Here is a 13,775-nt window from a genome sequence, read left to right as displayed (position 1 = left end):
AATAAACAAATAGTGTATATCTTTTCCTTCATATTTGGCGCAACAACCTCCGACAGTCTAGGCCTGCCTATGCCACTAATAAGCATATTAATGTATGACTTCTTTTTATACCCACAACAAGATGGTCAAATCCTGCGTATAGGACGCCTTGGTCCTTATGGGGCTTTAGCCCACGAAGAGCATTTTGTTAGGTTGACGACTGTACCTTGACATCTTACTCGATAATTCACATTAAAAGCTTCTAAATACATTGACCATTGGACTTAAAACTAAGGTAAGAGCTTATCGATGTTTCACGAGAAGATATGTACAATGCACCTTGACGTGTGCAATAATTGTTAAAATTTGAATGTAATTCATGAATATGGCCAAACAAATTATGCATTTGCCAAATCACATGAATCTTGAATTAGTTATTCACTGCTATTCATGGACTTTTATAATAAAAACAATAAATAAGTGATTACTGGCAAAAATAATTATTATTAATTATTTCTTATCCTTGGAGAAACAGCTAGAATAAGGTCAATAAGGCTTATTAGAGTCGGTTGGACCATGAAAAACAAAGAGTTAGTCCTTGCTTTGTGTGGACAAGTCCAGATGGGAATTTAACAATAATTTAAGTCTTCACGATTCTATAATTGTGGATAATCGGATAAAAATAATAGTAATTTAAAATCTATTTCAACTCTAAAAGCGATGGTTCAAGCGATCATTAAATAGAAAAAAGTACAAACTTGGTTCATTGGTTCATCAAATAATAATGAAATAGTATTCAGTAGTTAGCTTCTTGAATCTTTTTCTAACTCAAATGACTCAATTTCAATTCAGATTCGTAGATTTTGAAAATTTTGTTTTTACTTGAAGACACGTCGATGATTCGTCTTAGTTAGCGAACCACAGTGCTTAGAGAATGAACCTTGTTTATAGCTCAAAACTGTCCTTGCTTTTTATTGACATAAATACTGCTCACTTTTCATACGCTTGCACTTGCACTGCGTACTTTAACGAAGCGCCTGGAAAGCTCCACCGAAAGCACCGACAGCCGAGCGCGCCGCCACTATTCCACCAAATTAACATCAATCACTGTGCGATCGATTTGCATGCTGCACCGGGCTGCGTTCGTTGGCCGTTCGATACGCTCCCCCACTTGGCCGGGCGAGAGCACCGGCCCGGGTACAGGCCGCCCCAAGGACCGCACACCGAACCGCACCACCGTGCCCTCCGTGTCAACTCGATTCAATGCCTCTGATACCATTCAATTCAATTAAGCTCAATTTAGATCGAATTGTTTGACCATAAAGCACACGATGGCACGATTTTGTCAATAATTTCTTACATAAATTAATTGTAATAAAAACTCATTTCCACGCCCGAGCATGCCATTCGGTGCGGGCCTCACGGAGGCCCCAGCTTGCCATCGTCACCCGCTTCGCCTTCGTCAGGCGTCACAACAGGCAAACGAATTGAATTAATCAAGACGGATGGCTGTCGCATGGCGTGGCGGGTGCGTGTAAAAAGTGGTGTTGGATTTTCTTAGGAAGCATTTTAACTCAGCTAAAAAATCCTGACCGAGAACATGCGCTCAAATGGAAGGAATTCGCGTGTGTGTGTGTTTGAAGCGATGGCATGCTGGAATTTGTTAAGATAAGCAAACATCTCGAAATAAAGGGGTAAACGTTGTACGATTTGCGTTGAATTTCACACGGTACGGCAAACAGAACACCTCGAACACACTGCAGCGCAAAACACACTTCAGCCAACGCTCAAAGCCCGTTTGCCGTCACTTTTCCCACCTTTTGCGGCTCTAATTGAATTCCTGCGCAGTTCATCTGTTTCGCGTTTTGCGCTGTGGTTACGCCTTCCTGCGCAAAAGCAGCACTAGAGCAGGGAAAATGAGTTTAGCAGCCTCTTGAAAAACGCCTTGACAAATCGTATGCCAAAGTACGCACCGAGATGTTATCGGACCGTTCCCTCCGCCGGCGCACTCGAGCTCGAGCAAAATATCACGCGCTTCGCTGTCCTTAAGCGATTTGTGCGCAATCCTTCCGTTTGTGTGAACGCGCAAAACGTTCATATTTGCTCTTTCTTTCCTGCCCTCTCTGGTGGCGGCTGTTAAATATGTTTGGTTCATTGAATTATGCTCAAGGAAATGGAACACTTGTGCTGCAAACATTTGGGTAGTTCGGTGCGTGTCAGCAGGCTTGCGGATAAAAAGCGATCAAGTGCTGCTGATACGCAAAGAGTGCAGCAGTTGTAGCCCGCATTTTTGCTCCACGGTTGGTACGGTACGGTTTTATTAATATTTATGTTATTTGGCTGTTAATACGCTTTCTGCTTTAAATCACGCCACAAAAGAGGGAAAGGACCAACACTTCAACGGTGTCGTGGTTCGTCAGCTTCAAGACAAAGGTTGCTTTGGATTGAATTCATACCGAGAGGAAAGGAATTTCACAAGAATACTCGTAAAATACAGTCTTTTTATCGCAATTTTGTAGTAAAATTCTGATTGCATAGACTGAAAGAAGCTCTGGAACACTGGGACAAACCTTCACCATCAACCGTTACTGACCCAAAAACGGGAAGCCGTTGGCTTACTAAATTAAACGACACAAATTGAATTAATTAATATTAATTCATGAAAATGTATATCGTTCCCTAGCATCAGCACTGCCGTCAATTAGTGTCGCCGTTAGTGCGCCGCTCACGTTTTGCGCACGAGTGCCTTCGCTGTGCGTAAACGCCGAAACGCATGAAAACAGCGGCGCATACACTCTGGTGTCGGTTTGGTGGTGTAGAGCTGCTTTGAAGTGTGCTTCGGAGATGAATAATTCTAAAGTCCGTTTTGACAATCTCCCTTGTGAGATTATTGTTCAATGTTATTAAGCGAAGATCAATTTGTTTATGGTCCATTTAGAAACGGTTTATAACAACCAATTCTAGCACGATAATCCCGATAACTGATGCTGGTTGGATCGTTCCAAGGGAGCAAAACCATTGAGGCGTTATAAATCGCAGCATCGCAGCATGAAACGATCATTTGGCGCCTTTATTAGACTTGCACGTGTCTCTGCCCGGGAAATGGGAAAGATGCAGTAAACGTCTCGAGCTGGGTTGCATACACTGCGGACCAGCATAATTGAACTGTTGTGGTACAAATGAAGACGCGGCTATTAACACGCTAATGTGATGATCGAAAGCTAAGGCAATGGTTTACGGATTAGATTGGGTTTGGGAAAATGATTCAAATAGATTCAAATTTGTACGCAAGTTATGAGTTATTCAAAAACGATTAAAAATGGCCGTTTCACTTGGAATGTCTCTCACAAAGTAATCTAAGAATCTACGGTCCCGTCAATTCGTTTCCATCGCTTGTCACAGAACTCGTTATTGCCAGTCTGATGGTATATCATATCAGCTATGTGTTAGACTATGATCAATAATTACGATTCATTTGATTACAAATTATCGCAGAATGATTTTAGGGATGGACCCACCCATATGTCTACTATCCAGTAGTTTTGCATTAGATTTCCACTATCCATTATATGAATAACTATATTAACAGTTTTTTTTCCCCGACTTGCGTAAAAGATAGATAAATACTGTGGAGCGCCGTCTATCCGGGTACCTTTTATCCGGCTTTCTGTTTATCCGTGCTGTTGAGAAATGACAATTCAATACAAAGGTGACATTTCGTGCGCAGGAGGATATTTGAAAAAGCGGTTATAAGAGCACATTGTTATAACAACAAACACTATAATTCATGCCAAATTTCAAATATTCTCATTGGAAAAACATGAAGTACATAAAAATTGGGTTAATTTTATCAAAAAATAAGAAAATTTTCCAGAACCTTATCAGGAATTGGTCATAAAATATATCACTTGACTCATTATCCGTGTTATTCGCTTATCCGGGCGAGATAAAGTCCCGAAAAGCCCGGATGAACGGCGCTCCACTGTACAGTAAATGTATGATTTGTACAAAATGCTGTTTCACATATTTGTGTTATTTTAAATTTTACAAATCATTTTTTCGTGACTTATCATAAAAAAACTAACAATATGCCTTAATTAATATATACACTTTAAAACATATTGTTTTTATATTTAGTAATGCGTTTAAAAATCATCTAATAACACAAAAGACATATTTTTGAGCATATGTTTAACGAATTTTTACAAGTGTTTGTAATCGTTTTTAAGCTTTTATGTGTTTTAAAATGATAATAATCAACCTTTAATTATTAAGAATATTACTTTCTTCCACAAAAAAATCTTTCTCAACTATCTTTTTTAGGCAAAAACCAAAATACGTAAAAAGATTAAAAAAAATTTTAAATGCCATGACATACTTATCAATTTAGTGTATAATGGTACAGAACAGATCCGATCAGATAAAAGCGACACATAAACCTCAACAACGGTTTTTAGCGAACTCAATTGTTTGCTATGGTCACAATCATAGTTGAGGAACGTAATCGAAACTTGATTTTTTTCCTCCCACAATCAACTTAATCGTCAATTTACTCTAAGACCGCTACAAAACGAAAAATCCTAATATACCGATAAATACCACAATTTTTCGAGTTATGTACAAGCAATTTCATCTCAAATTGACAATACCCAATTTGTTACAATACTATGCGAAAACTCTTGTAAAAAAAGAACAAATAATATGAAATTGAAAGAAAAAAAAGTTTAAGCAAGGTTGATTACGCCTGCCATATTGTGCTTATCTATTCTTGAAATTCATTTTCTCCTCTTTCACTAAAGCACGCTCTTTGCAGCAACTGATCGCATTAGGATCGTTCATTTAACCACTCTCGATTAAAAACTTTCTGACCAAAACAGTAAAACAACACAACATCCAAAACATCATACCTTCCCGACTGCATCGTGCACTGACCTTGGCCCGATGATGGTGGCCAGCGACAGGGTACACGTAGCCCCCGGCGTAGGACCGACCGGCGCACCAAAAACCCCCCCACGGGTAACCCAAGCACCTCATCTACTAGTCAAATTTCATTCTATTATAGCTCATCATATTCACATAATACATCCGTCATAAATTTAAAACAATTTGCGCTAGCACAGCCACGCCACTGCCGGAACACTGCGCGAACGTGTGTGCGATCGCGCGGGTCGCCCCCAGACGCGAAAAAGCATTCCGTTTGATTGTTGCCATCGGGTGAAGGAGAGGATAGGGGATGAGGCGCATATTTTTTACGACCAGCGTCTCCGGTTAGGGTCCGATGGTCGTTGACGGTTGCGTACCGGTAGTATCATCGCGCACAGCACTTTAGTACGGGCTGGTCATTTCAACGCCCTCACTCAAACGTGCGACAACCCCGGTCCAGCGCTTGCTAACTGACCCTTCAGCCCAAGCTCAGGTTCAGGTCCGGCTAGGCGGAAATGGGGTTTGGATAGGGCCGGTTTTCGATTAAACATTCATCGACTACCAAAGCGCACACACACACGTTGCAGCTCATGCTACATTAGAAGGTGCAGTCCGGTTTAGCAGTGACACGCATACCAAAACAAGGATGTGCAGCTGCAACAACTACAAAAAAACGGTTCCAAAACTTCAAACTGCTGCACAGATTGCACTGCAGGGAGCACGAGTCAAATTACGTCACGGTTCAGCACGGGATGTTTTATGCACCAGCAGCGTACGTAGCAGTGCAGTGAAGTTGAACAGACTGATTGATCTGATGGGGAGTTTTGTTTCTTTTTTTTCGTCTTTTGCCGACACTGGTGACGAATGTCTAAAACGGCCGAGGAAATGAAATTTATCCTTCGATCGTTTGGTCGTTGTAAATGTGTGTTAGGAGGTCACGTCGTCCTTCGCGGGTACGCAGAGACGGGATTTTTGGACTGGATTTTTCAAATCTAGTTTAACCCCTTTTCGTTGTGCTGAATGTTTGATTGATTTGAGCTTCTGTTTCATCCGTTACCGGTCTAGCTATGGATGCGGAGGTACGTGTCTTAACTGTTTTGATTATTTTTTATTACTGGGTAGTACATTTTTGACCTTTTTTGTTTTGTTAATCATATTATCATTCCAATTTCGTATTATTTAAATTATGACCTCTTCAAGCAGTCGCCAAAAATCAAGCACTACTATCCAAAAGAAAAAACGCACACATTTCGCACTGTGACAAACACCGTAACGATGCGCACGATAATTTGGGCCCACCATCAATGAGCGTAATGCCAGCCTGACAGGCATGCCCCAGACCCACCAGGAGGGACGGGGACGGGGTTACCGAGACTCTGGACTCGCTGGAGATGCAAAATGATGCTGGCACCGACCATCCAGCATCCACGGAGACGAACGTGTCGCTCGTTTATTGCACCCTTCCCCGGGAGGGCACTGGTTATACGGACGCGATTATGATGGTGTGACGGGCGTGATGACGCTGATACGTATGCAGATAAATTTAAATTATTAATTTAATTTAATTCAATGAAATCTAATTTAATAAACGGTCGGTTTTGATACGTTGTTTTAAGCCATGGCACCATCCGCTTTGGATCCGCACTGGATCCGAGCTGGTTTCTTGTACCGGGACGGGCTGGCGGTAGGTTGCTTTTTTTGTTTTTTGAGGGCGACCAGCACTTTTGTGCCATTCCTCTGTGTGTGCGTGAGTGGGTACGTATTGCAATCTTTTTGACCAGTGGACTTATGTTTCGCTCGTCATATTATGGTGCTGTGTGTGTTTTTTCGGTGCATACGTGTACCCCTTAACGAGGCAAAAGGAATCGCGGGAAGTTGTGAGTGATTGAGTAGCGAAGGGCATTAAATGTGTGATTTGTTATTAGCAGAAGATGCAGAGAATATTGATTAGTCAAAACAACGAAATATTATAAGTAGAGGCGAATGAAGCAGAGATGCTCAAAGTCTCTGTAAAATAAATATCAACCTATATTGCAATATAGATTGAAAATGTAATCAGATACTAGCATAGCTAATAGAGAAAAAAATACGAATATCTTGTATGAATTCACCAAACAATATTATATGAAATATTCCTTTCTAAGATTTGGTTAAGTTGTACAATTTAGTATAAGATAGAATTAGTATAAGTTAGGATTAGATAAAACAGATCATACCATATTGAATTCATACAATTCCCACATGCAAAAACTTAACAGTCTCAGGACTAATTATAATAGATTAGGAGTTGAAAAGCAATACTGCTGTACCTCGCGGACCCTTATCAGTAATGTAAACATACAAATAAAATGAACTTTAAGAAGAAGAAGAAGAAGAATAAGAAGAAGAAGAAGAAGAAGAAGAAGAAAAAGAAGAAAATGTAATACCTTTCATTACTATCCACAACGGGTGTATCTCTTGATTTAAGGCATTTGACACTCATTCAGACCATTTTTGACATCATTCCCTTCAAGACCTATTCATGTAATAGTTGCCTAAGTCTACTATTGAATAATGTAATAATCCCACCAAGCCTCCTTTTTAGATGCCTACTGTAACAAATTATGGTACTGAATACTCTTATTCTTATAAGCTTTCTTTAATGATCCTTATTAATCATTAAAGTCAATGCCAGGGTCATGCATTTGACTTTTTTTTTAACTAAATAATACTTATTTGTCTTGTCTTTTGAAAATAATCAGACAATCATTTCAATTCTTAAAGGTAAGTTCAGACGAAGTTATTAATATAGCAGTTGAACCTACCAACATCAATCAAATTCATCAATTTTTCCAGGTATTTTAACTTTAAATTCTTGATTTTAGCATCAGATTGCATCTAATTTCAGTCAGAATACATTATACTCATACATACAACATAGTTTGAAGTCCATGGGAAATTATGAGTATTAATTAACATGTTTGTCCATCCCAGATTTATTCTTCATCAGCCATGAGAATTTAGAGAAGTAACATTCTTTCTCATATCTTTCTTATTTGCAAAAGCATAATTTAGGTAATTTCTGGTCCAAAAAACGGACTCAATTGCTTCTAAACTAAACTGCCACCTCTTCAAATTGCTATACGATGTGCAGTATCCGAAGCTAGAAAGCATCCGATGTTATCAACATTAATCATGAAGCACGGTGGAGCATACGCACTATTTGTGACAGACATTAACGAAACACCTACATCTACATTCATCCATCTATTAACCAAGTCTATTTTTAGCAAACACACCAGATTGCTTTACTGAAGAAATAACGACCTGAACCTACGCCAACGTGATCCTGTTTACTAAAAATCATGTACAACTGTTACTGGAGCCGCTTCTTTGCAAACCGTTTCCCTTTTCCGCTGTGTCGAATTGCGTAGGTTTTGGAAGCTTTAAGCGTGTGGTGTAGAATTTGCCTTGTTTAGCCTATAAATAGACTCGCCTAAAGATAGAACCACCGGAAAGCGCTCATGAGCGAAAGTGTGCCAGTTGTGCTGTGCTCCGGGGGGGTGGATGTCTCTTTGATGTTCCTCTCGGGGTTGGCGAGCGTGCTGATGAGATGCGGAGCAACCCGGAAAATTTACAGCCATTTCGCAATGGGAGAATAGATGCAGATGCGTACACAGTTTGTGCGAGAAGATCGCACGATCGCCAACACAGTGCAGAAGGGCGAGTAAATTCCATTAATTGTGACCAATTAAATCATGCGCAGTGTGGCGAATGAAAGCGTTCTTGCTTGGACATAGCAAAGAGGCATAAGAGTGGTGTTTTTTTATATACATTATGATTATGAATAGCGAAACACATTTAAGAACAGCATATTAAAATTCCACAAAACCATCAATCTTTTTTTGTCGGTGGAGCCATATTTTCCACCACAAACCGTGATTTATACTGGACACGTGAACGGTGAACCACAAAACCCCAAAAAAAAAGGACATGAAAAATATACATTTATTACAATCATTGGTGCTGTCATTGGTGGTCCCGTGCTGAATCAGATTGAGTTTTGTTTTATCCTTTTATTCCTTTTTGTTTTCATCACACATACTCCCGGTTGGATGACGCCAAGCTTAGCTGTATTTTTGTAGCTGCAACACTGGCTGGCACAATGAACGTGCGCAAAAAGGGGTGATTGAGATTGATGAAAGCCGAATGAAACAAACTCCTACACTGGAGGGAGAACGGGGTGATGAATTGTCACGTCATGAAGAAAAAAAAATTACCCTGCTTGATTTATTTTGTGATTTGCAAATAGACATTCATCAGAAAAAAACCATTTCCAATCATAAAAAGGCACATGGCAAATAATAACAAAAAATGACAATCCCACACACACACAGTCACAAGCACACGCAAACAATATAAAAGCCACCCCCAACAGAGAGCAGGACCACAGTGGACCAACTGCTGGACCTGAACCTCTGGTGGATTAAATCGAATTAAATTAACAAAAATTAATTATTCAGCCGGGGTTGCAATTTAAGTTGATCAGACCAGCGCGGAGGAGGGTGGGCACACAGGTAAAACGCGCCTGGAAAAGTCCCACCGACAACGAAATCCCCCCCGGAAACGGATGGGGGGAAAAAAGGTGCCACAAGAGGACGAAAGGTACCTGAACCGCCCCAAACCCGTCCGCAAAAGCGAAGCTGCGGCACTTTTCACCGCGTCCCTTTATAAAACGACACAAAATGTGCTCTTTTGCTGCTTAATCTCCCTCCCTCTCTCACCCTGATGCCGGTGTTGATGCCTCCCCCTGAGTCGTTTGACGCACCGCAACATAGATTGTGATGGCATCCGGTCACTCTCAGGGTTTTTGGCCCCAAAATGGTGGTTGTGCCATTTTTCCACCGAAAAAGCCAAACCGATTTCAACTCTCTCCCCCGTCCACCCGCAGCCACCCAGACACGGACAAACCGTAATCGCATTGCTGAGGTTTTACCGGAGGCTCCAATTGGCCGTGTGGAGCTGCTGTCCGTTGCTGTTTTCGTGCCCGCGCGCGTGTTTGTGTGTGTGTGTGCAAGGGCCAAACGGGTGTGGTGAAAGCGGGGTGTTCTTTGGGTGTAAAGTTTGCAAAATGAACCAACCCCAAAGGCAATTTTCATAGTTTCATGTGTGTGTGTGTGTGCGTGCATGTGGTGAGGCAGAACACATTATTTGTACTTTGATGCAATGCTATCAAGTCACACACGCCAGGATGGTGAGTGGCCGTAGGGGGAGAAAAGCAATCTGATTCGATACATTTGATTGGTTCCGATCGGGGCATTGGAAAGTGGCCGGGCGAGGCAGAGAGAGAGAGAGAGAGTGTGTGTGTGGATAGAGATTTTACAAATAATTTCACATCGATATTTATTTGCTATCAATTGAATTTGAAATTGACCAGGCAGGCTGTTTGGACGCTGGGGTCTCTGTTGGTGGCATTGCGGCAATGGCAATCGATGCTCATTTGAAGTATAAATTTAATTACCTGATTTTGCAGTCAGTGAGGTTTATTCAGGAGGGACATTCAGGGAATGTTGTTTTTTGTTCTTTTCAGGGAATAATATTGCAATTCATTATCGAACAAAAAGTTGTTATTTTTTGTTGCCATAAAGCATTTAAATTAATAATAAATTTACGTTCGATTTTAACGCCGTTAAATCTGCTTTGTTTAACTCTAGGACCTTAGCTATCCTACTGATAGCGAAAATTCACGGTATCTTTCTAAAATGTCGTGTATGGTACTTGAAAGAATTACTCACAAATTTATAATCGATATATGTATTGGTTAAAAAAAATGATAAAACCCGTGCACAATGCTTCAGGCACACATGTATGTGGTGCAAGTAGGATAAGAGTTAGAGCAAAATGTGAATGCTAAGTACTGTATATCTATTATGGTATATGATGTTTATTATATGTATATGTTTATTTTATTGATTTAAAATGTCACTGTTAGCTATGAGAAGAGATGTATTTTAAAAGCCAATAAATAGCTACTCTTTGTGTAAATACTACCTACGAAATCAAAGATTTAGATAACAAACAAGTTTGTAATTCTCGCTGCAATCTGATGTGATAACGTTTTTATTTCGTTGAAAACTGATATAATTGAAGGTATTTGAATGTCGCTGAAGATCTGCATGTAGATCTTTGACTACCTTTTGTAGATTTTAAATGGTCCTTTTAATGGTTATTCAAATCAAATCTTTAAACCTTTAAATCTTTAAATCATTATCTTCACTAGATTTGCCTAACATCTATCATCATATTAAACGGTGCTAAAAATTCACTACCATTTTCAAATAATAAGAAAAGGTTTGAAATAGTTAAGGGTCATATCAATTGTCAAACAATTAAAGTAAATTAGTTAACATGGTGCAGGCTGTATAAACTATTCAATGTATGAATAATAAAAGAATTGAAATGAAAAATCTCAAAAGAGATTTAATATTTTTTACATTAGTTTGAGCACACATTAAAATTAAAAAAGGTTTTTAGTATAATCGTATTCTATCTTATTAAATTTTATCATTCCATTTAATTAGTAATCTGAAAATAACTTTTTGTATTTGGTAAAAGTTTAACACGCCTTGAACTAATTATAGCCAAATTTATTTTGAGCAAGAAAGCTATTAAATTGCTCATTCTTTGTTGCTATATATTTCTTCTTCTGAATGAATATTTCCCGTAAATTTTGAATCTGAAATGTAACATCACGAAGCAATATTGCACGTAAAATTACAGTGGAATATAACTAATAATATGAATTTTTGCTTAAAGTTATGCTTCAAATGCCTAGAATTGTATCACTGTTAACATATCGCCCGCATCTAATACAGATTTTAACAGATTTTTCCGTTGCTCTCTTCACTTTAGAGTTTTCTTGTACAAAGCTGTATTTTCTTCCAACAATTTCCATGTCTAAAATTATATTTACGACACATTTTTCCCCATTATAAACTATTTTTTAAAAACCATAAACACACCGTACCTTGTTCCCGTCCGTAAAAATCTTGTCTGCCGTTGAGCGAGGTCTCGTGACCCCGCTGACTGGTCCACCTGGAAAATGAGTAACCCGATCCGAAAGCAAACTGTAGCAAAAACACCGCTTAAAAGGTGTGTTTGCTTAAATTCACAGTGAAGTGGTTTGATCGGCTGACAAGTTACTTTTTTATCACTTTACAGCACTTTACAAAACACACGAACGATTTAATATTTTGCACTTGACACTTGCACACTATTTCGTTCTATTTGTGTACTTTTTTTAGATATAATACAAAAGCCCGAGCACTGGAACCGATTGGACGTTTTGCAAATGGTTTCAAAGCCAAACAAACTGTTGCTCCCGAATTAGCCAAAACACGAAACTCGCCCTTGTTCACTTTCACCGACGGTGTTTTAAGGTTTGAGTTTTTTCCAAATTTTCTCAGATTCTGTCGCTAAATCACGAAGATTGTGCAACCGTTTTTACAGATTTAATTTGAATAATACTTTTATTTTCTTATGTTCCACTGCAGCACTTGGAATTTCTTTCTTACAGCACGGTTTAAATTACTCCACACTGAAGCTTCAGCTGCTACGCACAGCACACGGAACACAGAGACAAAATTTGTCAGTGCCGTTCACAATTTGTACCACCCACTGCCACTCGATAGGGCTGTCCAATCGGCACTGTGACTGTCGCGTCCGCACAAGGAAGCTGCAAAACTGACACTACAAACCGTCCTCAACAGCACACGCACAGACTCGAGACTTACGCGAGTGATATCGAAACGACGACTGACAAACACTGAACCCTTCGTACGATCTCCGATGCGATGTCTGGCCTGATGCCCTCTTGCCTTGTGGACACATGCACGCACACACATACACACCGAGCGCACACTGTCGGAGGGTTGTCGCTTTTGGGGTGGTTTGCGATATCAAAACCCATCGTTGCCCCTTCTCGTATTCTCGTGTCCCTTGGTTCCCGCTACTACCATCTCGTCCGTCAGCCAATTTGTCCCACTCTCGCCTAACGTGGCTAGCTTTCCCGCTCTGGCAAGCGGGCTTCATTGGCCCCTTGTTAGATGATGGTTGAGATCTTCCCCAGCCCCGTTTGATTCCCTCCAATACGTCCCAACGTCAACGCCACGGATGCTGCGCTTGAGCTCTCGTTTGCGCTAACGCTAAAAATGCAATGGCGGTACGGCAGCACACGCGACCCACGTGGTGCGCATGTATGGGTAATCGAATTTCTCCGCCACTCTGTGCCACGCAAAGGACACAGGAGCGAGTGGAAAAAGGGGATTGTGGAGGGGTTTCGGTACCTTTCAATTGAATGAAAACGATAAAAATATAATATTTGCGATTTTTTTTTGTTCGCTCCATCTCATTTCTTTCTAACAAAGCGCACACACACACACATACAGACACATACAGCTAAAATTGAAGGGGAAATTGTGTGAAGTCATGGGAGAAGGGTAACAAGGAGTGGATGGATGGTGTAGTTGGACAGGGTGGAATTGGACAGGAATTTAATCAACATACGATACACCGATGGTGTCGGCTCAAGTGATAAGCGACGTACGTAAGGGAAGGTGCTGCTTAAGTGTTGTGAAAAGGAAAGGTTCAGAATTTCCCCTTCGCTTCTTATCAAGTAGATCTCATTTCGTGCATCCCTTTCCAAAACAGTATCCTCCTTGGATGTTTTTGCTAAGAGGGCGCCTGCGTACTGGCCCCTACAGTTGGAGAGGAAGCAGAAACAGCATGGAAGCTTGGATGGATTGGTGAAGGAACTCAATGAGTTTCGGGTGAGCGAATGGATGGCCGGGCGTAGTACCGTAGGGTCTCGCCAGCTGATTGGAAAGGATTTTTAA

General features: G+C 40.4%; 1 protein-coding gene across 1 annotated transcript in view; it reads right to left on the bottom strand.

Moving 5' to 3' along the window:
- The window catches only part of LOC120958656 (diencephalon/mesencephalon homeobox protein 1-like), a 93,162-nt gene extending 80,456 nt beyond the window's left edge, over positions 1 to 12,706 (bottom strand). The window contains exon 1 of the mRNA XM_040381607.2: positions 11,909 to 12,706. The gene's annotated coding sequence lies outside the window, so the exon portion shown is untranslated. The remainder of the gene's footprint in view (positions 1 to 11,908) is intronic.
- Positions 12,707 to 13,775: the final 1,069 nt, after the last annotated feature.

Source organism: Anopheles coluzzii, chromosome 3 (assembly GCF_943734685.1).
Source record: "Anopheles coluzzii chromosome 3, AcolN3, whole genome shotgun sequence".
NCBI classification, from domain to species: Eukaryota; Metazoa; Arthropoda; class Insecta; order Diptera; family Culicidae; genus Anopheles; species Anopheles coluzzii.
The sequence above is the reverse complement of the archived record's forward strand: the minus strand, read 5'-3'. Positions and strand labels throughout refer to the sequence as shown.